The sequence below is a fragment of the Dermacentor andersoni genome, chromosome 4 (genome assembly GCF_023375885.2).
Source record: "Dermacentor andersoni chromosome 4, qqDerAnde1_hic_scaffold, whole genome shotgun sequence".
Lineage (NCBI taxonomy): Eukaryota > Metazoa > Arthropoda > Arachnida > Ixodida > Ixodidae > Dermacentor > Dermacentor andersoni.
Window position 1 is genome coordinate 133,036,219 of NC_092817.1, and position 24,995 is coordinate 133,061,213.

Here is a 24,995-nt window from a genome sequence, read left to right on the forward strand (position 1 = left end):
CTAGCAACCACAAGCCACATTCCTTGATCTTTCTTTTTTGTAGCATGGCTCACTTCCACAGTTGGTTTTGCATGTTCCGCATTGCATATTTGGTCCCAGTATTTGTACGTAAGGAATGACATTAAAGGCAGCGCCTAAGTGAGGCTCTTGTGATTATGACGCGGCTTTTCAGGTAGGAAACAGTACTGCTGGGAGGAACTCTGAGCAGCATGTGGCTTTTAAGAAATTCTTCAGCTTAAAAACAATGTAAGAAATTTCTGCTGCTGCCGTGCTGTGCATCAGATTAGTTCTGTGCAAACGCGATCGCGAACATATGACTTACAAACCATCGCCGAGTCTAACCGTCTCAATCCCAACACGCTAATCCAAGGCAACGTCTTTGATGTCTCGCCCTGATGCCAAATAGCAGGAATGAAAGTTGAAAAATAGAAATGAATACCCCCATATTACTAAATGTTTAGCCCCAAATTTATAATACTACATGCGCAAGCATTCCTAAGTGTTTCTTTGTATAATAAGGTGAGGTGTTGTTTGCAGAATGACGGAAAATAATGTCATATCACAACATAAATCGACAGCGTCAGCTACCATACAGCACATTATTGACCATTGAGGTTTCCAGGGCGGCCCTCACATGCGTAAAAAGAATTAACGCATTTGCATTTTCAGCGCTTAGGGAACGAGGGTTAATGGCCCGTATTCTCTATGTCACCTTTTTAAGACGAGAATGCATCTACAACTGCTCATGACAGCGCATGAAATTGTGGCAACGTATCAAATTCATACTTATTTAGTTCAACACAGCTCCGATTCCGGCATTACTTCAGAAGTGGGTGAAAAAAAGCAAAAACTACAAGATGAAAAGAAAGAACAAGTACAGTATATCCGTGGCCTACATACAAACAAATCATGCAAACATGTCCGAAATCTGCTTCAAATATACGGTTGTTTACACACTATTAGTTTCGAGTGATATTAAATCTCACTCAACTTAGACTTATGACAATTGTTAAGTAACTAAGGTCTTAAAAATTTTCGAAATGCCTGCCTTCCATCGCAACACATCACATAAACCGCTCTCGCGTGGAATCGACAACTCTGCGCAGCATTTCCGGGTTGATGCCTCTACAGAGGGCAACTATTCTCACCTTCATGTCGTTGAAATCGGTGGGTTCAACTGTGTCAACGCGATCTTTCACGCTGCTCCACAAAAAAAAGTCCAGTGAAGAGAGATCAAGGGGGAGGGGAGATCTCGGCGGCCAAAACATCTCTCGTTCGCCTCCGAGACACTTGAAGAAATGAGCGCTACGAAGGCGCGACCAAACTCGCCCACATCAGGCTTCTGCTGCTCCAGGTCCCAGACGCTGCCGTGGAAAGTTACAGTTTAACCAGTTGTTTGCATTGGAGGAGAAATGTGGTGGGGTCCCGTCATGCTGGAACCAAACTTGCCAAACATCGTTAAGAGGGAGACTCGAGGCAAGTTTATCGACGACACCAGCAAATATTTCGGGCGCATAATTCTTCCCTTCGAAGAAGTGAGGGTCAATGGTTCTGTCCAGAAGTATGCCACACCATACATTTAGACCCCGGCGAATTTGCTAGCTGTTTAGCCGCAGCCAATGAGGATTTCCTTACTACCAGTAGTTAAAAAAATAATTATGGGGTTTTACGTGCCAGAACCACGGTCTGATAATGAGGCATGCCGTAGTGGAGGATTTCTGAAATTTTGACCACCTGGGGTTCTTTAACGTGCACCTAAATCTAAGTACACGGGTGTTTTCGCATTTCGCCTCCATCGAAATGCGGCTGCGGTGGCCGGGATTCAATCCCGCAACCTCGTGATCAGCAGCCCAACACCACAGCCACTGAGCAACCACTGCGGGTACACTACCACTAGTGATTATTGTGAATGTTCACTGGGCTGTTCCTGCAAAATCGAGGCTCCTCCGTCCAAATCATTGAAATTCTTATCACGGTCACTTTATATTATGTCCCAATTGCAAAAGTATGCCCGGTTTTCAAAGTTTGCCTCACTTTGGTCCTGATGAAGACTCACATGGCATGGATGAAATTTGTGCTTATTTAAAACGTTGTGCACTGTTCCCACCTTTTCCCGCGTTCTTTAGAAATTTCTCTCATGCTTACATTTGGCATTGCATGCACGCAGACAAGGACGTCAATTTCAAAGTCTTGAATAATGATGCTCTTCTTGGGCTGTCTTTTTCGGTGGACTGAGCCTGTTGTGCGAAAACCTTAAAAAATGCTAATAAACTTTGCTTTGGAGACTCGTACAGATTCATTGCTAATGGCGCATTGCCCTTCATTTCCGCCATTGATAGCACTAAATCTATTTTGTCTGCCGTAGAAGAGTACCTTGACCCAGAGGAAGCAGCAATTTTTAACGCAGAAGGTCCCAACGCAGGGCTTGCTTCTTCCAACGGCCCAGCTTAGTAGGATCAATCAGTGACAAAGGCAAAGGCACATAATGTAAGCTCAGGGGTTCACTCGACGCACTTGCAAGGCGATGCCTGGTCTGCTCGGCACTTTCGCATAACCATGAAGAATAAAAAAATATTTTTCAGGCATGCACCAATCATGTGCACTACTCACGCTAGTTCATAGGCGTACTTCTATTTCACAGCAGCTTTTCAGGCATAGGCAATACAGGGCCCTCAAATCAAGTACTTCGGACAGGTACAGCGTTCCTGGAACACTACTGGCAACTCGCATGTGTAATTAGATGGCTTGGGCTAAAATTTCAGAAGTGCATATCTCTGCACAAAGGCGCGTAATTAAAATTGTGCAATATGCTAGTCACCAAACAGAAAAACCTCTTCTGACTTTTCAATATAGGCATACATGCTAACTGCAGAAAATAATAAGGTACTTATACAATTTATTTAAATACTGACGTCACGACGACAAATATTCTTACAGTTCACGACCGCGTGGCCGCATAAAATAGGTGGGAACATGACTTCTGTGTAGTCCTTTTGTCATTTTCTCTTAAAAACCCGGAAAGTCTAACTTTGAACATCCCGTATATACTACTTTCCTATAAAGGTTATAAACTGGGATAAGGTGCCTCAAAGGCTGGCCAACGTTTCGATAGGAGGAAGAAGGACATTCTGCTAATATACGGTACGCGGAAGTGGAAGCATAAAGATATGAAGACCGTGCGTCGTGCGGTGGCAACGAGGACCATCATCATCATCGACACCAATTTGGGAGCGTCGGCAGTGGCGCCTCAAAAAGCGTGGCGCGAGAGTGTGGCCCGTGGCTTGAGCAGTGCACGAGGTTCGGCGTTCGACGGAAAAGAGCTTACTCGCTGGGCGTCTGGCCCATAAGAGCTATCGCCGCCCACGCCACTCCACACCCGAGTCAACGCTGTCGCCCGCTCAGAAGTTACCTCGCCCCGCTCTTCCGCTGGGCATCCTGAACCGGGGCGATCCAGCGTTCGGGTGAGCGGCCACAGGGCTACCCCGCCAGCTGTGGACGTGACCCGCTGACTGCGGCCGTGGGCTCCCGAGCGCAAACCCCGCCGGAGGGAAACCAGGCACGCGGAGGATCCCGTATGTCGACTGTTGCGCAGGGCCACCTGAGCCCCGCGAGGCTGTCTAACCCGGCCGTCCGACCCGGCCGCTCGACCCGACTGTCCGACACTGCTGTCCGACCCCACTGGCCGACATCGGTTCCACGAGGTCTCCGACATGGCGACACGCGCTTGCGCCGGAACTGTAGGCCCATTAAGATTGACTGATACATGTATATAGCTGCATGTCGTCTGAGGTATTTTCGTGAACTGTCGCGTGTGATCCGTTTTCTATATGTTGTGTACGTAAATACATGTCTGATGTGTGTTTGTGCTTCTCCGTGCTGGTTCTTCGTCTTTCTGGAGTGATCCTGCACCCAATACCTTCACAGACCTATCTGCGTCAAAAGCGGCCTCATTATCCTCAGCATGTTAGTTTTAAAGGGTTAGTACTGTGACGTCACGTGCGGTTGTTGACGATGGCGGCTGGTTGTAAAGGAAAAGACTTCAAAGGAAATGAGCGCTTTCTCCTGACGTGGTAGAGTGGGAAAGCGGGCAGAAAATAAAACAAAAAAAAGATAAGAAAAGAAATACACCAAGAGGAAAAGAAAGCACACGAAAAGAAAACGAAGGGCGTGAGAGGGTTTGGGGAAGCGATAGATTAGGGAGCATTCAGGGGTGTCGCTGGCGGCATGTTTTTACGGCATTAGTAGAGCCGGTCAGGCGTTCAGTGCGCGAGTAACAATAAAGACCCAAAAAGAAATTGAAAGAATGACTTTAGTAGCGTAGCAGCAATGCGTCGAGTAATGTTGCAGGAGTTAAGATGGCGTCAAGGGGTGTGCGGTGCAATGCATGGGGTAAGTGGAAGGCAGCGGCATGGTCTTTCAAGGGATGTGTGCCCCCAGTAGCTCAACGTAGGCGTCGTTACGGCGGTATACAGAAGTGGCGATACCTTGTGTGGCTGAGGCGCCGAAAAATCTATCGTGGCGTCTGGAATTTGGAATGTGTTGGGAACGGTGTTTCAAGAAAATGTATATAATAAAAACAAACAAAACAGGAGGGGTACCGAAACCCATATAACAAATACGTGGGTGACGTGCGCAGAAGTGGGCGAGGCAGATGTACTTGGTAAAAGGGCCTCGTACAGTTGTCATAAACGTAAAAACAAGAAAGAGTACACTAAATTGAGTAGTAGGCAGGACAAAAATTTTCGAAATGGAGGAATAGGTGAGGTTAAGAATTCAGGTTAGCTGTTGGCATAATGTGTTTTGTGCCTTGGTTGATGTTATGAGAGTTTCAGAATTATGTTACCGCTTTTAAAGATTCTAAGTTGGCAGTTGCCAAATTATATCCCGTCGGGTATAGGCAATTAAAGTTCTGTATGAGGTATGATTCCGCAATTTCCTTTCGCGAGATAAACGAAAATTTGTTTGTAGTACATGGAGCCTTGCTTTATCGTGCATATTACCATGTTCATTGAAGCGGCTGGCTACTGCTTTTGATAAATCGTGTTTTGTATCCACGCGGTGACCGTTGGGTATTGTATCAATTTGTAGTACATTCTCACCTATGTATTGTTGCTAATTCTAGACAGTAGACTACGTTGCTTGATGTGCAAGTGAAACTGCTGTGCAGAGAAAGCTGGATGTCCATTATCGCCTAATGATCTCGACGTTGTTCATCGCGTGCCTACATGGTCTACTGACAAAAAAAAAAAACATCATTGCACGTTTCTGCTCTCGTATTAAAAAATCTGACTTCTTCAGTAAAACACGTAAGGCCAAGATTTGTGTCAGTCATCTAGGCTTCTCTAGCATTTCTAACGCACCTATCTTCGTAAACGATCATCTGACCCCGTGTAACAAGGCCCTGTTTTCCAAAGCCCTAACACTGAAGAAAGAAAAAAAGTGGTATGTTCTTTGGACTGAGAACTGTCAAATGAAGGCTAGAAAGACTAACAACAGAGTTTTGCGCATCCGCGATCATTCCGACTTGACTAGAATAGACTAATATCATAGCAACCAGTGTTCATTGTCTCACCACTTATCATATCAATAATGACCTCTTTCCTGTAACCTAATCAAGTTAACTATTTCATAAGTGGATTTCGTTCCGTCATTCATTTCAAGGCTAGAAGTCTTCGTAAACACTTTGATGGGATTGACCATTTCCTTTTATGATCTTCTAGCTCATTCTCATTAATTGCCTTGACTGAAACTTGGTTATCAGGCGATGACAAAAATCTTTATTGCTTCCTCAACTACTATTCAGAGTATTATAACAGATTCACTAGCAGTCGTGGTGGTGCGGCAATATATATCTCTCCTAATCTTAGTTATCGCAGACATGATCTACACTTACCAATCACTAATAGCGAATCTGTCTGGATTGAAATAATTAATTGTTCTCCCTCTAATGATGACAGATATTTCATATTTGGTTGCATTTATCGTTCGCTTTCATCATCAGTCGATGACGTCGATCATTTTTTTATAATCTTGATCATACTTTACATAACTTTTCACTAGAAAATAAATATGTCATCATAATGGGTGATATTAACATTAAGCTACTCAATGACACATCACCAACAGTTGTTTGTTATACCAGTCTACTAGAAAGCTACAGATATAAATGCTTAATTGATGCTCCTACAGGACACGTTTCTAATGGCGCAGGGATGCTAATTGATTCCGCCCTCTCTAACTTAAAAGCTTTACCAGAGGTGAAAGTTCCTGATATTGACATAAGAGATCATTACCCATTGCTTCTACGTTTTAAACATAACTCGAGTCCTTGCCCTCTTCCACACTCTAAATGAGTTCTGGACAAAGAAAGCTTCCTAACTACTATTGCTAATATAGACTGGTCAGAAATAAAAACTTTTAATAATCTTCAGAAAACATTTTCTAAATTTGTTACTGTAATTATATCACTGATTCACAAATTCACTAGTAAAAGGAAATGTAAAAAGAAACCTTTGCATTCTCTCACAATCCATGGATGTCTAAAAAAGTAATTAGCAGCTTTGCGCAAAAGCGATAACCTGTACAAAAAAAAAAAAACCAGAAACCAGCCTTTTATTACCAAATTGATTGCCCGATATAAAAGGTTACGTAACTTTTTAACAGCCAGGTAAAAGCGGCAAACAATTATATCTTGAACAAAAAATCGTACAAGCCAACAATAACCGCAAATTGGAATGGAACATCGTCAACTCCTTTCTAAACAGGAATTCTAAACTAGAAGAGCTATCAAAAATTATATACAATAGCTCAGAGTATAACTGCCCTATCCAAATAGCCAACGCCTTCAGCACCTATTTTTTTTATAATGACACACCCTCTCCTTCACAAGTAGCTCAACTTGATCGTCTCCCTCACTCATTCTTTCTTTTGCCCACAACGCCAGAAGAAATATACGACGTTATATGTCATCTAATACCCACCAGCGCTGGAATACTTGAAGTTCTACCTGCTGCCATTAAAATGATTGCACACCTAATTTCTGATATCATGTGTTATATTACTAATTCGATATTCAAGACTGGTGTGTTTCCTAAAGAACTCAAACGCGGTAAAGCCATTTCAGTTCTAAAAAAGTGTGACAGCACATTAATACATAACTACCGCCCTATTTGTATTTTACCTTTTTTTTCGGCAATGTTCTGGAGAAATTAATCACATTGCCTAACCTAACCAAATATCTCACTAAATATAATATTCTCTCTTGATGCCAATTTGGCTTTCGTAATGGATGCTCCACAGATTTGGCACTCATACATCTAACTGACCAATTAAAAAAGTTATTGACGATGGTCTATTTGCAGGTTCAGTTTTCATTGATCCAACAAAGGCATTCGAGTGCTTAAACCCAATTATCCTCTTTGCTGAGCTTGAGGCTGTCGGTGTTTGTGGTCCTGCGCTCTCACTATCAAAAAGTTACTTATCAAACTGAGTTCAGATAGCGTCTGTGTCTAATGTCTATTCCAGAGAACAAACCACTAACATTGGCGTCCCTCAAAGATCTATCTTAGGATCACTGCTGTTTTTGATTTATACCAATGACCTACCTAATTGTTTGTCGTCTACTAAGTGCATTCTGTACGCTGAAGATACTACCATATTTTCCTCTGATAAAAACATGTCGCTTCTTATTAGCAAGCTAAATACTGGTCTCGAAAATGTTTTAAGTTCGTGTTATGCTAACCTATTATCTATTAATGCCACCAAGACTAAATATGTTGTATATCAACAACATTCGGCATCCTCCCCTTCTTCAACCTTTGCCTCACACTCTATCTCTCCCAGCCCATGCTCATCTTTTCTTAGGATTACTCTTCACTGCAGCTTGAAATATAAAGAACACATATCTCACATCAAAAAGAAAATAGCATACTGTATTCGCGTGCTAATTAAAGCTTGTCCCTAATTTACACATAATACATTAATCTCGCTATATCACTCATTCATTAACTGTCATATTAAGTATAGCGAAATATGCTTGGGTAACACTTGTAACACTCACTTGGCATCCCTTCAAGTAACCCAGAACCAATCCATAAGAATTATTACAAGCAGGTCGCGCTTTGCAAATGCAAAACACCAACTACATGTAAACCACATCCTAACCATTTCAGAACTCACGAAATAAAATATAGCAATTTTATGCTACAAATATATGACTAAGGAACTACCATCAATCTGCTTCTCGCCTTGTGACCTGATAGCTCATAGCCACGCTCGATTTGCACTCAATAATAATTTCCGTCTAGCTAAAGTGCGAACTAACTCTGGTAGACAGACGGCGGAATTCCCCTCGATATCGCTTTGGAATACTCTACCATCTATAATCAAAAATGCAAAAAGTGTATACCAATTTAAAAGAGAACTAAAATCATTCATAATAAATACTTACTGAAATTGTCCATTCTTTATAATTTTATATTGCTTTTTTGATATTGTCATTCTGTTAACAAGTGTTCTTATGACTCATATGATATAAGCATGTTTTGATATTACTCTTAGCTCTCATCTGTACTACTGTTGCTTTAAACATTGTATAACATCATAAATATCTTTAACAGGAGGTACCGATGTAGTTTTTGACTATGGGACCTCCTTATGTATAATACGCACATGTAATTATCTGTACTTTTAATAAAAAATAAATTATGAAATTATGAAACTCGAAGTTACCTTGTGCGAGTAATACGACGCTGTACTTTTTATTCTAATAGTAGATTTAATATGTTTGCATGTAGAGCACTTTGTCTTGTCTTGTGTCCTCAACAGTTGCGTGTACCCGCTATCGGGGATTGGCCAAGAAGCAGGCGGTTTTCCATATGGTTAGAAGTAGAGAGAAACTAGATTTGTATAGTGGAGCATGTGATGATAGAAGTGTAATTTAGAAGCGTAATGAAAATATTCTTAAAAATTCCGATAAATAAGTTGACATAAAGAAATGAAATAATATAAATTATGAATGATTTTAGAAATTCGTCAAGGTACACTTTTTGTCTCTAATAAAATTGTAAACTGCCAGAAAAGCATCCCTGTGGTTGGATCCCAGTTAAGTCGCCCCAAAGGACAGAATCCGTGGCGAGGTTATCGTTAGGCGGAGTTGGGTATATGAATATTCTAATAGTTGGTCTTAGAAGGCGGGGGCACGAGAGAAAGTAATGTTCGATAGTTTCAGATGCACTGCAAAAACAAGATAGGGGGGACAGTGCGTAACCAGACGTGTGTAAGTAAAAATTTAGAGGAGGTACATGACATCTCAATTTTGTAAAAGAAACTTCCAACTTCTTTGCAGGACACCAATTAATATTCCATGGAAAGCCAAGATCGTGGAAATCGGAAAACGGTGTTAGCATGGACATTGCAGAGTTTTGAGATATGGGGAAATTTCTGTACCTAGCCGCGGTGACATAAGCTGATGGCAAAACAGATATGATAGGACCGTTCAGGGATGCTCGTGCGTGGGGCGGCCACAGGGACCGGTTCCCAACTTCGACTTTGTCCTTAGTTTTGCATGCACAAAAATATCATTTATATTAGAGTTGTGTCTGTAGGCTACTCTGGGTGGGTCAGGAAAAATTAAGTTTCTGGTTGCTGGTGAGAATTGGGTATTATTTACTGAGGATGTTGTTCACTTTTGGGAGTGCGTTTGATTATTTAGTAGTAAGAAGAGGCCTTGTTGTTCTTCTGATCCTCGGTGGGCTTTGAACACCTCGGCTCGATCAAGTTTGGCTGCAGTCTCACTTTCTAGAGACAGCAAATACAGGGAGTCATATTTCATCCACAAGAATAAATATGACAACCAACACGTATAAAAAGTCGAGCTTGAAATCATGTGCTATGCTTTTGGTACAAACATAACTAAGAGTACTTAACTTTTTGGTAGGAGTTTGCTATTACCGAATAGTTGATTCAGAACTGAACATCGATTCAAATGAAGGAAAAAAATGCGTGTATGGAATAAATTATCGAATAGGAGATAATTTATAACAAACTTAATCCTTACAAATCTTGTGCAAGAAAAGAGAGTGCTTCAGAATCTCTGTATATACAGTACGGCCTACTGTTAATAATGAAAGGAGCTCTAAACTAATATTTCAGCACTGATTGCACCACCGTTCCAGTATACAAAGGTATGAAAATACGTCTTTTATTAATAGGTTGTCTGTCGCATAGAATCAAGTCTTTCTTCCCCTCTGAAGATGAAGAATTAGTGACACCCGCCGTGGTTGCTCAGTGGCTATAGTCTTAGGCTGCTGAGCACGAGGTCACGGGGTCGAATCCCGGCCCCGGCGGCCACATTTCGATGGGGGCGAAATGCGAAAACACCCGTGTACTGAGATTTAGGTACACGTTAAAGATCCACAGGTGGTTTAAATTTACGGAGTCCTCCACTACGGCGTGCCTCCTAATCAGAAAGGGGTTCTGGCACGTACAACCCCATAATTTTAATGAATTAGTGGGGGTATGTTGTAGCGTACACGGATACACAGGTTAGACAGACGGCTGTTGAAACAGCTTGAAGTATTGTTACGGCGTATCCAATATGCGATCTGCGTGCCTCCGGTCGCTAATCAGCCTGATGTTAACCCACGCTTTCGCGCTTTTCGAAATACACCCTGCTCTTTTCGTTCCCTTTATTCGCGTACGTTACGTTATCGTTTCGATCAGTGCAGTCAACCTGGACGAACCTTGTACGACGTGGTGCCGTTCTACGAATTGTGTCGTTCGCGCGCTTTGTGTGCCATCCCTGCATTACTTCTCTCCGCCGTTGAAAGACGGGCTTGACCCACCAACGTAGCTGCAGACGCTTTCTGCGCTCCCGCCGCCTTTGCAACATAAGCAGTTGTAAAGACTTCTGTGCAAGAAGCTATAGCTTCAATCTCGGCTAGTACATTGAGGGCAGAGAACGCTAAAGCTGGCGAAACAAGTGGATAAGGAAAAGCTCGACAGCAACGTCGTGTGCAGTCCCGCACAAATGTCAACTGCAGTCGTCGGCATGCAGACGCTATCGTGCGTGCGGGAAGATCAGTGGCGATGTTGATCATTGATGTAACGTTCCTTACCATAAGGATGTTAAGCACAAACGCCTTGCATTTCTCAACTTAAAAGTAAAGTAGTAGCATTACTGTTGCTAAATAAATAGAAAATGCTAGCCTTAATGAAATGAAAGGTAAACGTTACTCAAAGACAAATGTTTCCGCTGTCGTTGGTCTGTCAACCCTGTTCTACGCGCAGCGAAGCGCGCACGTGTGCGCCTATCGTGTGCCAGGCTGCTCTGCCCTTCATCACTCCCGTATGCACTCGGAGACACGTAGGCTTATGTGTACGCGTAGCCAGACGCGTATTCCGTGCTATGTATGGTTGAGCCTTTAAATGCCGTTCCTCGGTTGAGCGTGCGCGTCGGCGTGATAGAGCACAACGAAGGAATATAGAGCGAACGTGAAGCTAAGCGAGGCATGAAAGACGACGATAGCGAAGATAGCGCTAGAAAAGTGGAGGATGAATTCCGTATGGTGAAAGCGTGAGAAGAAAAGCGTAGTGCCGCGCGAGACGGGCTCTGCAGAGGCGACCAATACCAGATGGCGCCAGAGTATCGTGCCGTCGTCTGTTCACCGATGGTGTACGAACACCACGTTCGCCAATACCATATATGGAAACAAAGCGATGCATGAGCGCAGCTCTGTCAGCGGCGGCTACTGTGAATTGCGCCTTCACGTCACCCAAGCGTTGCCTCGCGATGAGCGAGGTAATGGCGCCAAACTTCACCGCGTTTTCCATTTGACGCACGAGAAATATTGTCCGCACCAGCATATATATCGCGAAATGAAAATATTTATAGGCTTTGCATTACCGAGTGCCGTATTGGTTGAATTTTTTACTCCAGAAAGAAACGGCATGACATGGGCCGAAACCGAAGGGGGTACATTACCTCTCAGCGACTTTGTAAGGTACTGCTCCGAGGGAATAGCTGGGGAGCGATAGCGGACGCCGAAAATGGGATGGCGGAGGCGGTGCAGTTCAACACAACGTACGAAAGTGTTAGCTATCACAAGGTGAAAATGGGAAAACATGACACCCTTCTGCTCGCGAGGCAATTTAAGGGAGAGAGTAATTAATTCTAGTGGCCGAATAGAAGCTAGAGCTCACACAAGTGCACCAGCTCGTAATATGTAGGATGTGACGGATACGTGCCAGTCCTGTAACAGAAGTGTAATGCAGTCGAACGTCTTCATTACGGAGTGCTTAGGGCATTTGTAATCCTTCGTTATACACGTCACTTCGTTGTAAATGTCCTGCAAACAAGAACATGTTCAGTCGTTCTAGAGAAGCATGCGTATGATTTGATCATCATGCCGCTGTGTACGCAGCGTCAAAAGGCGAATTGCCAGGCACCACCGGCACCCATGGAGCCAAATTTTAGATGTAGGACCGTACGTGTTATCGCTCATAACAACTGCAGTTACACAGGTAATTTTCTTAGTATTCTAACAAATGCTTGGTCATTGTATGATTAACTGGAAAACCAGCGCAGCATTTTTAAACCACTTCGGTAGCAGCGAAAGCCTTTTAGCTCAATATCTCTTACTCAAAGTCCTCACAGAGAAAAAATGGCCAGGATTAGCTTGGTTCAGCCAAGAATGCGTTGCATATTGCGCACGTTGCATATTGCGCGGTCCGTGACGTCGCGCGCCGGCGCAGCACCCCTAGCGGGAGGATCGGGAATCAGGTGGTGTCTGCGGCCGCGCGCGACCGCGCGAGTTGGGGCCCAGCTTTTCCTCCGGCTGTCGTGACGTCACGTCACGTGGCTGCGCTAAAGGTCAATGGTGGCTGCCCGGCCGCGCCCAAGGGCTGAACTGAGTGATTGCAATATGCAACGCATAAAACTCTTGTGTAGGGGTATGAGCCACTATGATGGCTCATACCCGCAATGGTGGCTGCGCGGCCGCGCCCAAGGGCTGAACTGAGTGATTGCAATATGCTACGCATAAAACGTTGCGTTGAAGGTCATATTTTACAAGAACGCTCATATTTAGAGCAAAAACAAAAAATCTACGCCGACCCTCATTTGCCAGAAAAATCGCATGACGTAAATGTCAAAGAGTAAATGTGATGTTGTGATACTTGCAGTTGCCCAAGTTGACGTCAAAAAAGGGTTTATTAAAAAGCACCAGATGCCCGTTATCTCCTGGGGCACATAATCAGGGGCACACACCTAGTGGCCCCAAGAATACATACCCAGTGGTATGTGTTTTATACATGTCTGATACATCGTCGGATAATTTTTTGTGCTCTTTCCCTATCTACACAATTTAGTACGCGACGATGTTACCATGCACACAAAAATAACATGTGGACTATAGGTGCTGGTGCTCTACGTCTTAGTTTAGCACGCTGACCTCTGTTGGCGGGGTAAATCTGCACCGTTTTTACTCTGTTTTTCTACTTTATATACTACTTGGTGCCATGAATGTGGCTGGCTTTGTACAAGTGCTGCCATTTCTCAAAAGAGGACACACAAATAATTCGACTTCGGTTACTCAGGCCTTAACAGCCGCAGTCCGATATCACTGGAAGCACCGCGAACGCCTTGGTCCCGTCGTCTGCTTCACATTCCAGTGGTGTGACTTCTGCTGTTGGCGGCGCCGTTCGCAAACACGTCGCTGACTCCTTACGACAGCCTACCGTTGCCTGCGCCCAACTCGGCCAGCATTCATTCCCTCAAATTTCAAGCATTCATTCACTCCTTCAATTTTTTCTTCCGCAATAGCTCAGCAATATATCCAGCAAATATATGCTGGCGCTGAAAAACTGGCTAATAGTTGGTACATATTTCTAAACTAGGAACAGCGTAATATGGAAAAAAAATGTGGGGAAGACCGGTGACAGTCATTGTCAACCTACTTGATTATTGAGAAGCGCACTTCTCATGTATGGTGAGGGGAGGCCATGCGCGAAGCATATAGAAACAAAGAAATGAAAATGCGCTACCCTAGTGATCCACTGGGGTACAAAAGTCGAGCACCGTGCATATTTTTCTTGTTTATTCGTGTTATTTAAACAGCGTTTTACTAGGTAAATTAATTCATTTTCTTCATTGCCTGGAAATAAATTATTGTCTCTGTAGTTATCACAAGAATTGTCTGTTTCCACAATAAACTCGGCAAACGTCAGCGCCAATGCTGCGATTTCCCCATTCATATGTTCTTTGTGCATTGCTATACTACGTTCCCGAAACGCGGGCTTCTATGCTTACCCCAGGTTCAATGTTGAGCCTGGTTTCATGAGCGAACTCTCTTCGGGATATTTTTTCACTTTGTACGTTGTGCTCTCGACACTCTGAATTTGCGCGGGCTTCACTGCTTCTAAAGCGTATTACTTTTTTTTTTAAATAGTCCAGCTGATGCAGCAAATTAGTCATCTCCGTGAGCTTGCATTTACTACGCTACTGATAACCAGCGGTAGGAGGAGGTCACGTCACATCAAGTCCACCTCACGTACCGGTATTCCTAATCGGCGAAATTCTTGGTTGACCATAATGAGCACAGCTTCACACGCACAATACTCGCCGTCGGGCGTGATTTTCATGCCGAAGGATGTTACGCCGTTTTCCTCGTGACACTTCAAAAACAAAACCTGACAGAATCTTATATAAGATGGCTTAGATGCACGCGGCAAAGCGGAGACTCAAGTAGATGCCTTCAAACCAAAAACGCTCAGTCGCCAAGTATACACACCCTAAATACAAATGAAGGAAAATACGGGAACAAATACCTAATCCTCCAACGCTCCTCGGTAGGGGCCTTGTGTGCAAGGAACGGAAATTACTGCATACTGCAGTATGCGCCAGCGCATAAAGAAAGATATTTTGTTAAAAATCACTGCACTATTAGCAACGACACAAATATTCTACCATGCTAAGGTATTTCAGAAATTAATGAAAATGAACGTTTATCAAGTGAATTAAGAAGCTGTAGAAATTCGTGGGATATTGCACACATAACACAGCTTCAAAGGTGCGTCCATAGTGGTCTTTCCTAAATTTTGTCTTGCAAACAAATGTTGAGCCACTCATTGGAGGTGGATATTGTCAAGTGGTCGTGACGCCAAAGAACACAGTAGCAAAACTGTGAGAGGCAAAAACTAGCTTTTATTGGGCGAACCTGTGCCCACAAAACAGGCTACACTTAAAGCACAACGAGAGCGGCGAACACAGTCGGCGATTGTCGTAAATCTGATCAGCGGGTCAAGCACGTCGGCTTTTATACAGCAGTCATCGAATGTTCCACACTAATCCTTCAGACCCGCGTGCCTTCCACAAAGTTCTACACCATTCGCGTCACGCGATGAAATCAGATAACACAAGGTTCGGCGACAACAGACAGCCGGATGGAAGCATCGATAACTTTCCAGAAAATTCGGATACATGCAGGCGCATCCAGCGCTGTGCGATTACATTTGTTAGGCGGCGAAACGTGGTCGCCCGATAAAGATAAGTACACGCGTCAATACCCCCCTCTTAAGAAGCATCGTCCCGATGCTACAAATATAAGAGAGCAAAACTCAAAAGGACACTTATTAAACATAAGTAACAAAACAACGAAAAGAAAGTAAGTCCAAAGGTCAGTTACGCGAAGTCCCAAAGTTTATTATCGCTGGTAGTACGGCTTGAGTCGCACAACGTGGACTATTTCAGGTCGTGAGCGGCGCCGCTGTGATAGCGAAATGCCGTCTGGCACGACCTCATAGTCCAGTGCCCCAACACGTCGGATGATCTTGTACGGTCCGAAATAGCGACGCAAAAGCTTCTCGCTCAGTCCTCGTCGGCGTATAGGGGTGTCCTCCAGCGGTCCGAATTTGGGGGCCCTCCCATGCAGTCTTAACCTTCCTCAACTGGGCGGCTATGTGTCCACTCATTACGGAGTAATCGGCCCCTGTGTCGACTAAGGCGGTGACTGCGTGGCCGTCGAGAAGTACGTCGAGGTCGGTGGTTCTTCGTCTGGCGTTGCAGTTGGGTCTTGGCGTTGGATCACGGCTGCGTCGTGTTGAATTGAAGCTGGTACGTCGCGTCGTCAAGTCGTCTTTCGTCGGTGTAGTCTTGGCTTCCTGACTTCCTCGGGACGGCGGCGTGTCGTTATTATGTCGTCGAGATGGTTTCTTCGGCGTCTTCGTCGGCGGCGGAGGATCTTCGTCAGTTCGACGAACAGCAACCGCACCTCCATCGGTTGCTGCTTTTAGTTTTCCGGATATGGGCTCGCAGAGCGGCCCCGGGCTGGGCCGGTGTATGGTCGGCGCTGCGGCGACAGGTAGCGGCCTGGTGACGGCGAACGGGACGGTCGTCGAGGGCTTCACTGAGTAGCGGCGAGGTAGTCGGCGATGTCACGAGGGCGTTCACCTTCCCTCGGGCGCTGTGCGTTGACGGCGAAGCCTCGCAATCCCAGGTCGCGGTATGGGCATCGGCGGTACACATGGCCGGCTTCGCCGCAGTGGTAGCAGAGCGGGCGGTGGTCAGGAGCGCGCCAGGAGCGTCTTCCTCGCGTAGGTGCGCAGGGCGACGGGTGGTCGTGCTGGCGGCGGCGGCGGCGGACGACGGAATTGCGGCGTGACAGGGCCCTGGCGCGGTCGCGGAGGGGGACCTTGACGGCGTGCGACGGCGGCGTAGGTCATCGCTTGCGGCTCAGGCTGCGGCGATTCAGGGGCTACTCCAAGTTGTTGTTGGAGTTCCTCACGCACGGCGTCGGCAATCGTAGCCACTTGAGGCTGTGATGATGGGAACAGCTTTTGTAGCTCCTCCCTCACGACAGCTCGGATAGTCTCGCGCAGGTCGTCGGTGGCCAGTGATCGAACTCCGGCGTAGTTTGTCGAGTTTGTGCGGCGGTCGAATTGCCGGTTTCGCATCTCGAGTGTCTTCTCGATGCTGGTGGCCTCGCGAAGAAACTCGTCGACGGTCTTCGGTGGGCTTCGTACCATTCCGGCAAAAAGTTCCTCCTTCACACCACGCATCAGCAGGCGGACTTTCTTCTCCTCGCGTCAATACACATGCGTCAATACACGCGTACACGCGTCAATATCAAGAACCAAGTTCTCTTCTGTTAATATATGTCTGCAAATTTAGTACCCGAGAACATTGTAATTACATTGTCCTGTTTCTTTTTCTAATTTAGAGGCATATTTTTAGACGTTCTCAGATGAATGAACGTGGATAAGTGAACGAGCACGTTAATAAAGAAGTACTCGGGTAAGATATTGTTACACTGCAAGCAGTTTCAGTGTTTTCATGGTTATATTCCTGAGCGTTGACGAAGACGACGCCTTTGATCTGGCGCGCCCATTCGATCGTATGGTTCAATGCTTGGTTTCCTTGTAAATACAGTGGGAAACATATTGGAGGATGTGCTGGGGTTCTGACGCAAGAAGAAGCTCCGCAGCGGTCGCCCAGTCGCCATTTTCGCCATAGCTTCCGTTGACGAAACTGTGTCAGCGGCGGCCGCCATCCCGACATCATTCTAGATCTGTCCGGTGATGCCGGGGTCTTTTCCCGTGCAATCCGCAATCTGAGATTGTGCACGTTGTGCGGTTGAAACCGTACTATAGCCCCTAATATTCGACATTTTCAGCCGCTTGGCTTAGTTTTGTGGTTGCTCATCCATCAGTGCTTTGTGATTATATCGCACACCACAGTGATTGTGACTATAGCCTGTGTGTTCGTCCGAGAGTATCTCGGCGCTCTCAGGTCAAACCTAAGTATGCTTTCCATCTTCTTTTCTTTTTTTTTTCTAGAGGGGGTAATGCCACATGGGGGGGCGTGGCGCAGGAAGGGACTGAAGAAGGGAAGAGTGAGGTTCGTCTCGGTATCGCGCGTCGCCGCTTGCGTTCTCGTAAAGTGCCACGGCCTGCATCTTGATTCAGCCTGTATACTCCAGGAGGGTATACGCGACAATAAGATTTAATGTAGAGCACCTGAGGCGGCCCCAGGGACCAGTTCCCAACTTCGCCTTTGTCCTTAGTTTGGCATGCACAAGAATATTTTTAAGATTAGTGTTGCGTCTGTAGGGTGCTATGGACGGGTCGATAAAAATATTATTATGTTTCTGGTTGCTGGTGAGAATTGTGTAGTATTAACTGAGTAGTAAGATCTTGTGATCCTCGGGTGGGGCTTGAGGACCACAGCTCAATCAAACATGGTTGCAGTCACACGTTCGAGAGACGTAAAATATAGGTAGTCATAATTCATCCACAAAGTTAAATATGACAAGTAACACGTATAAAAGGTTGCTCTTGAAACCACGTGATATACTAATGACAGAAGTATAAGTAGGAGTACTTAACTTTGTTGCAGGGCATCACTAATACGGAATAGTAGATTTAGAATCGAAAATTGATTCAAATGAAGGAAAAAAGCTGTATATGGAATATATTATCGAACACCAGATAATTTATTACAAATCTCAATCCTTACAAATTTTGTGCAAGAAAAGAGGGTGCTATAGAAGCTTTGTATATACAGTACGGTGTACTGTTAATAATGAAGGGAGCTCCAAAAGTATTGTTACCGCGTATCCAATATACGATCTACGCGCCTCCAGCGGCTAATGGGCCTCATCTTCGCCCATGCTTTCATGCTTTCCGAAATACACCCTGCTCTTGTCGTTCCCTTACGTCAAGTTATCGTTTCGATCAGTGCAGCCAACCTGGACGAACTTTGTACCGGCGACGGTGTGCCGTTCGGAAAATTGTGGCGTTCGCGAGCTTTGTGTGCGATCCTTGCATTACTATTTTAGGTCTGTCACTTATGTCTCCTGTGCGCTCACTTAAAAATGCTGATAACGAAATGATTTGCTCTCCTGTCGAAGTCCCCGTGTCCAGACATTGGTTCCTTGTTCCACCACTGTTGATCATCGAAAGGAAAGAAGTTACTCACAGCCGTATAGTGAAGTCCTTCATCTTTAGGCCGTTGAAAGACGGGCTTGACCCACCAACGTAGCTGAGGACGCTTTCTGTGCTCCCGCCACCTTTGCAACATAAGCAGCTGCAAAAACTTCGGTGCAAGAAGCTAAAGCCTAAATGTCATCTAGTACATTGAGGGCAGAGAACGCCAAAGCTGGCGAAGCAAGTAGATAAGCAAAAGTTCGACAGCAACGTCGCGTGTAGTCCCGCGCAAATGTTAACTGCAGTAACGGGCATGCAGACTCTATCGTGCGTGCGGATAGATCAGTGGTGATGTTGATCGTTCGTGTAACATTCCTTACCATTCCTTACAAACGCCGTGCATTTCTCAACTTAAGAACAAAGTAGTAGCATTACAATTGCTAAATAAATAAAAATGCTAGCCGAAATGAAATAAAGGATAGAGGTTCATCAAACTCAAAGACGAACGTTTCTGCCGTCGCTGGTCTGTAAACCATGTGCTACGCGCAACGAAGTGCGCACGTGTGCGCGTATTATGTGCCAGGGTGGTCTGCTCTGCATCACCCTCGTACGTACTCGGAGACACATAGGCTTATGTGTACGCGTAGCCAGACGCGTATAACGTACTATGTGTGGTTGGGCCTTTAAGTGGCCGTTCCTCCGTTGAGCCTTTGCGTCTGCGTAATCGATCTCAACGGAGGATGAAAGAGCAAACGCGAAGCGAAGCGGGGCTTGAAAGACGACGATAGCGAAGATAGCACGAGGAAAGAGGAGGATGAATTTCATATGACGTAAGCATGAGAAAAAAAGCGCAGTGCCGCGCAAAACGGGCTCGGCCGAGGCTACCAATACCAGATGGCGCCAGAGTCTCGTGCCGTCGTCTGTTCACCGTGCCTTGCGAACACCGCGTTCGACAATACCATACATTGAAACAAAGCGATGTATGAGCGCAGGTCTGCCAGCGGCGGCTACTGTGGATTGAGCCTTCACGTACACCAAGCGTTGCCTCGCGATGAGCGAGGTGATCGCGCCACACTTCGCTGCGTTTGCAATTTGCCACACGAGACAGAATGTCCGCAGTAGCCAATATATCGTTAAATCAAAACATTCATAGCCTTTGCTGACCGAGTACCGTAATTGTTGAATTTTTTACTCCAGAAAGCCTGGGCTGATACCGAAGGGGGTACAATGTATCGCAGCGATTTTGTAATGTTCTGCTGCAAAGGGATCAGGTGGGAGGGAATGCCGACCCCGTATGTGTGTGGGGGGGGGGGGAGGGGGAGTGCAGTTTAACACAACATCCGAAAGCGTTAGCTACTACAAGGTGAAAATGGGAAAAACTGACACCTTCCGCTCGGGACGCAAGGAAGAGTGTCATTAATTCTAGTGGCCGAATGGAAGCTCGAGCTCACACAAGTGCTCGAGCTCGTGCTGTGTGGGGTGTAACGTATACGCAGGAGTCCTGTCAACGAAGTGTGATGCAGTCGAATGGCCTGTTTACGGAGTGCTTAGGGCATCTAGAATCCTTCGTTATACAGGTCACTTCATTGTAAATGTCACACAGCGCCCAGCTCACACAAGAACATAGTTATTTCATTCATTCCGTTCTTGAGACGTTGTTTGGTATGAGAGAAGAATTCATATATTAATCCCCGAGCTGAATACATGTACGAATGCCAGTGGAGCCAAACAATAAATGTAGGAGCGTACGTGTTATTTCTCACAACCGTCGCAGTTATCCTGGGAAGTTTTGTAGTGCTCCAACAAATGGTCCATCTTTGTATGGTTTAGCAGAAAATCATAGCATTCTTCCTTAATCACTTCGCTATCAGCGAAAGCCTCTTAGCTCAATATCTCCAACACAAAGCCCTTACAGAGCACAAACGCGATGTTGATGGTCATATATTAAAAGAACGCGCATTTTTAGGGCCGGGAAAAAAAACACCTACGCCGACCCTCATTTCCAAGAAAAATCCAGTTGCCCGATTTGACGTGAAAAAAGGTTTATTGAAGAGCGCCAGATGCCGGTTATCCCCTGGGGCACAAACTCAGTGGCACGCACCCAGCATGGATACGTACCCAGTGGTATGTGTTTTATACACGCCTGATACATCGTCGGTGAAGTTTCTGTGCCCTTTCCCTATCTACACGATTTAGTACGCGACAATGTTACGATACACAGAAAAATAACATGTGGAATAAGGGTGCCGGTGCTCTGCGTCTTAGTATAGCACGCTGCGCTCCGTTGGCGGGGTGCATTTGCGTCGTAATTTTCTATATTCTTCTATACCTGGTGCCATGAACGTGGCCGGCTTCGTACTAGTGGTGCCCTTTCTGAAATGAAGACACACAAAAAATGCGCCTTCCGTTACTACGGCCTCAAAACCCGCAGTGCCATATAACTGGAAGCACTGCGAGTTCCTTAGTCCCGTCGTCTGCTTCACAAGCCGGTGCTCTGGCTTCTGCTATTCACGGCGTTGTTCGCCAACACGTCGCTGACACCACGCTGACGCCTTACGACGGTCGCCCGGTGTCTGCACGAACTTGTCCAGTTTTCATTCCGTCAAACTTACATTTTTTTCTTCCGCAACAGTTCAGCAAAATATGCGGCAGAGACATGCTGGCTCTAAATAACATGCAAATAGTTGGTACATATTTCTAAACTAGGAACAGCGCTATAGAAAGAAAAAACGTGGGGAAGGGAAGACCAACTCATTCCCAACCTATTTTATTACTGTTAGCGTACTTCTCATATATGGAGGGACTAGCCATTCGCGAAAGATGCAGAAACAATCAAATAAACCTACACCGCCCTAGCGATCTATTGGGTACAAAATTCCAGCGCCGGGCATATTTTCTTTGTTTAATCGTTTTATTTAAACAGCGTTTCACTAGCGGAATTCATGAGTATCCTTCGCTGCCTGACAATAAATTATTGTACCTTTATTTATCATAAGGATTCTCTGTTTCCACAATGAAACTTGGTAAACGTCAGCACTAACGCTGTGAATACACTATACACTACACTGATGGGCGATTTCAATGCCAAGGTAGGCAAGAAGCAGGCTGGAGACAAGGAAGTGGGGGAATATGGAATAGGGACTAGGAATAGCAGGGGACAGTTATTAGTAGAGTTTGCGGAACAGAACAATACGCGAATAATAAATACCTACTTCCGCAAGCGGGATAGCCGAAAGTGGACGTGGAGGAGCCCGAACGGCGAGACTAGAAATGAAATAGACTTCATACTCTGCGCTAACCCTGGCATCATACAAGATGTAGACGTGCTCGGCAAGGTGCGCTGCAGTGACCATAGGATGGTAAGAACTCGAATTAGCCTTGACTTGAGGAGGGAACGGAGGAAACTGGTACATAAGAAGCCGATCAATGAGTTAGCTGTAAGAGGGAAAATAGAGGAATTCCAGATCAAGCTACAGAACAGGTATTCGGCTTTAACCCAGGAAGAGGACCTTAGTGTTGAAGCAATGAACGTCAATCTTGTGGGCATCATTAAGGAGTGTGCAATATAAGTCGGTGGTAACTCCGTTAGACAGGATACCAGTAAGCTATCGCAGGAGAGGAAAGATCTGATCAAGAAACGCCAATGTATGAGAGCCTCTAACCCTACAGCTAGAATAGAACTGGCAGAACTTTCGAAGTTAACAAGCGTAAGACAGCTGACATAAGGAAGTATAATATGGGTAGAATTGAACATGCTCTCAGGAACGGAGGAAGCCTAAAAGCAGTGAAGAAGAAACTAGGAATTGGCAAGAATCAGATGTATGCGTTAAGAGACAAAGCCGGCAATATCATTACTAATATGGACGAGATAGTTCAAGTGGCTGAGGAGTTCTATAGAGATTCATACAGTACCAGAGGCACCCACGACGATAATGGAAGAGAAAATAGTCTAGAGGAATTCGAAATCCCACAGGTAATGCCGGAAGAAGTAAAGAAAGCCTTGGGAGATATGCAAAGGGGGAAGGCACCTGGGGAGGATCAGGTAACAGCAGATTTGTTGAAGGATGGTGGGCTGATTGTTCTAGAGAAACTGGCCACCCTGTACACGCAATGCCTTGTGACCTCGAGCGTACCGGAATCTTGGAAGAATGCTACCATAATCCTAATGCATAAGAAAGGGGACGCCAAAGACGTGAAAATTTATAGACCGATCAGCTTACTGTCAGTTGCCTACAAACTATTTACTAAGGTAATTGCATATAGAACCAGGAACACTTTAGACTTCTGTCAAGCAAAGGACCAGGCAGGATTCCGTAAAGGCTACTCAACAATAGACCATATTCACACTATCAATCAGGTGATAGAGGAATGTGCGGAATATAACCAGCCCTTATATATAGATTTCATTGATTACGAGAAAGCGTTTGATTCTGTCGAAACCTCAGCAGTCATGGAGGCATTACGGAATCAGGGTGCAGACGAGCCGTATGTAAAAATACTGAAAGATATCTATAACGGCTCCACAGCCACCGTAGTCCTTCATAAAGAAAGCAACAAAATCCCAATAAAGAAAGGCGTCAAGCAGGTAATACGATCTCTCCAATGCTATTCACAGCGTGTTTACAAGAGGTATTCTGAGATCTGGATTGGGAAGAATTGGGGATAGAAGTTAATGGAGAATACCTTAGCAACTTGCGATTCGCTGATGATATTGCCTTGCTTAGTAACTCATGGGACCAATTGCAATGCATGCTCACTGATCTGAAGAGGCAAAGCAGAAGAGTGGGTCTAAAAATTAATCTGCAGAAAACTAAAGTAATGGTTAACTGTCTCGGAAGAGTACAGCAATTTACAATAGGTAGCGAGGCACTGGAAGTGGTTAGGGAATACATCTGCTTAGGGCAGGTAGTGACGGCGAATTCAGATCATGAGACGGAAATAATCAGAAGAATAAGAATGGGCTGTGGTGCGTTTGGCAGGCATTCTCAGATCATGAACAGCAGGTTGCCATTATCCCTCAAGAGAAATGTGTATAATAGCTGTGTCTTACCAGTACTCACCTACGGGGCTAAAACCTGGAGGCTTACGAAAAGGGTTCTACTCAAATTGAGGACGACGCAACGAGCTATGGAAAGAAGAATGATAGGTGTAACGTTAAGGGATAAGAAGAGAGCAGATGGGGTGAGGGAACAAACGCGAGTTAATGACATCTTTGTTGAAATCAAGAAAATGAAATGGGCATGGGCAGAACATGTAATGAGGAGGGAAGATAACCGATGTTCATTAAGGGTTACGGACTGGATTCCAAGGGAAGGGAAGCGTAGCAGGTGGCGGCATATAGTTAGGTTCTTGATGAGATCAAGAAGTTTGCAGGGACGACATGGCCACAATTAGTACATGATCGGGGTTGTTGGAGAAGTGTGGGAGAGGCCTTTGCCCTGCAGTGGGCGTAACCAGGCTGATGATGAAGATGATGATGATATGAATGAACGTGGGGAAATGAACGAGCGCCGTAATCAAAAACAATCTGGTAGAAGATTCTTTTAGTGCATGCAGTTTCAATTTTGTTACATTGGTATTCCTCCGGAGAAGCGTCGACGAAGAAGACGCCTTTGATTTGGCGCGCGCATTCGACCATATGGTTCACTGCTTACTTTCGTGGTAAATATAGTGTAAATACCTTTCCCTGCTGCGTGTTCCCCCGCGTAACATCTTGAGTGAAGTGCTGGCGATGCGACACAGAACGGTGCCTGGCAGTGGTCCGCAAGTCGCTACTTCCGGCATATTTTCCGTCGGTGAAACCGCGTCAGCGGCGGCCGCTACGCCAGCCATGATTCTATCTCCGCCCGGATGATGCCGGGGTCTTTTGTCGCGCGGATGGCAATGAGGTCGACGACTGGATTCGACTCTGTGGGAGCTTAAGTGCACAGTACAGGTGGGAACCGACTTTTATGCTGGCGAATGTAACATTTTATCTAAAGGCAACCTCGAAGGCATAGTTCGAAAACAGCGAGGAGGAGCACACAAGCAGGGGCGTATGTATGTCGAAACATCGCGAGTTTTTGGCCAACATG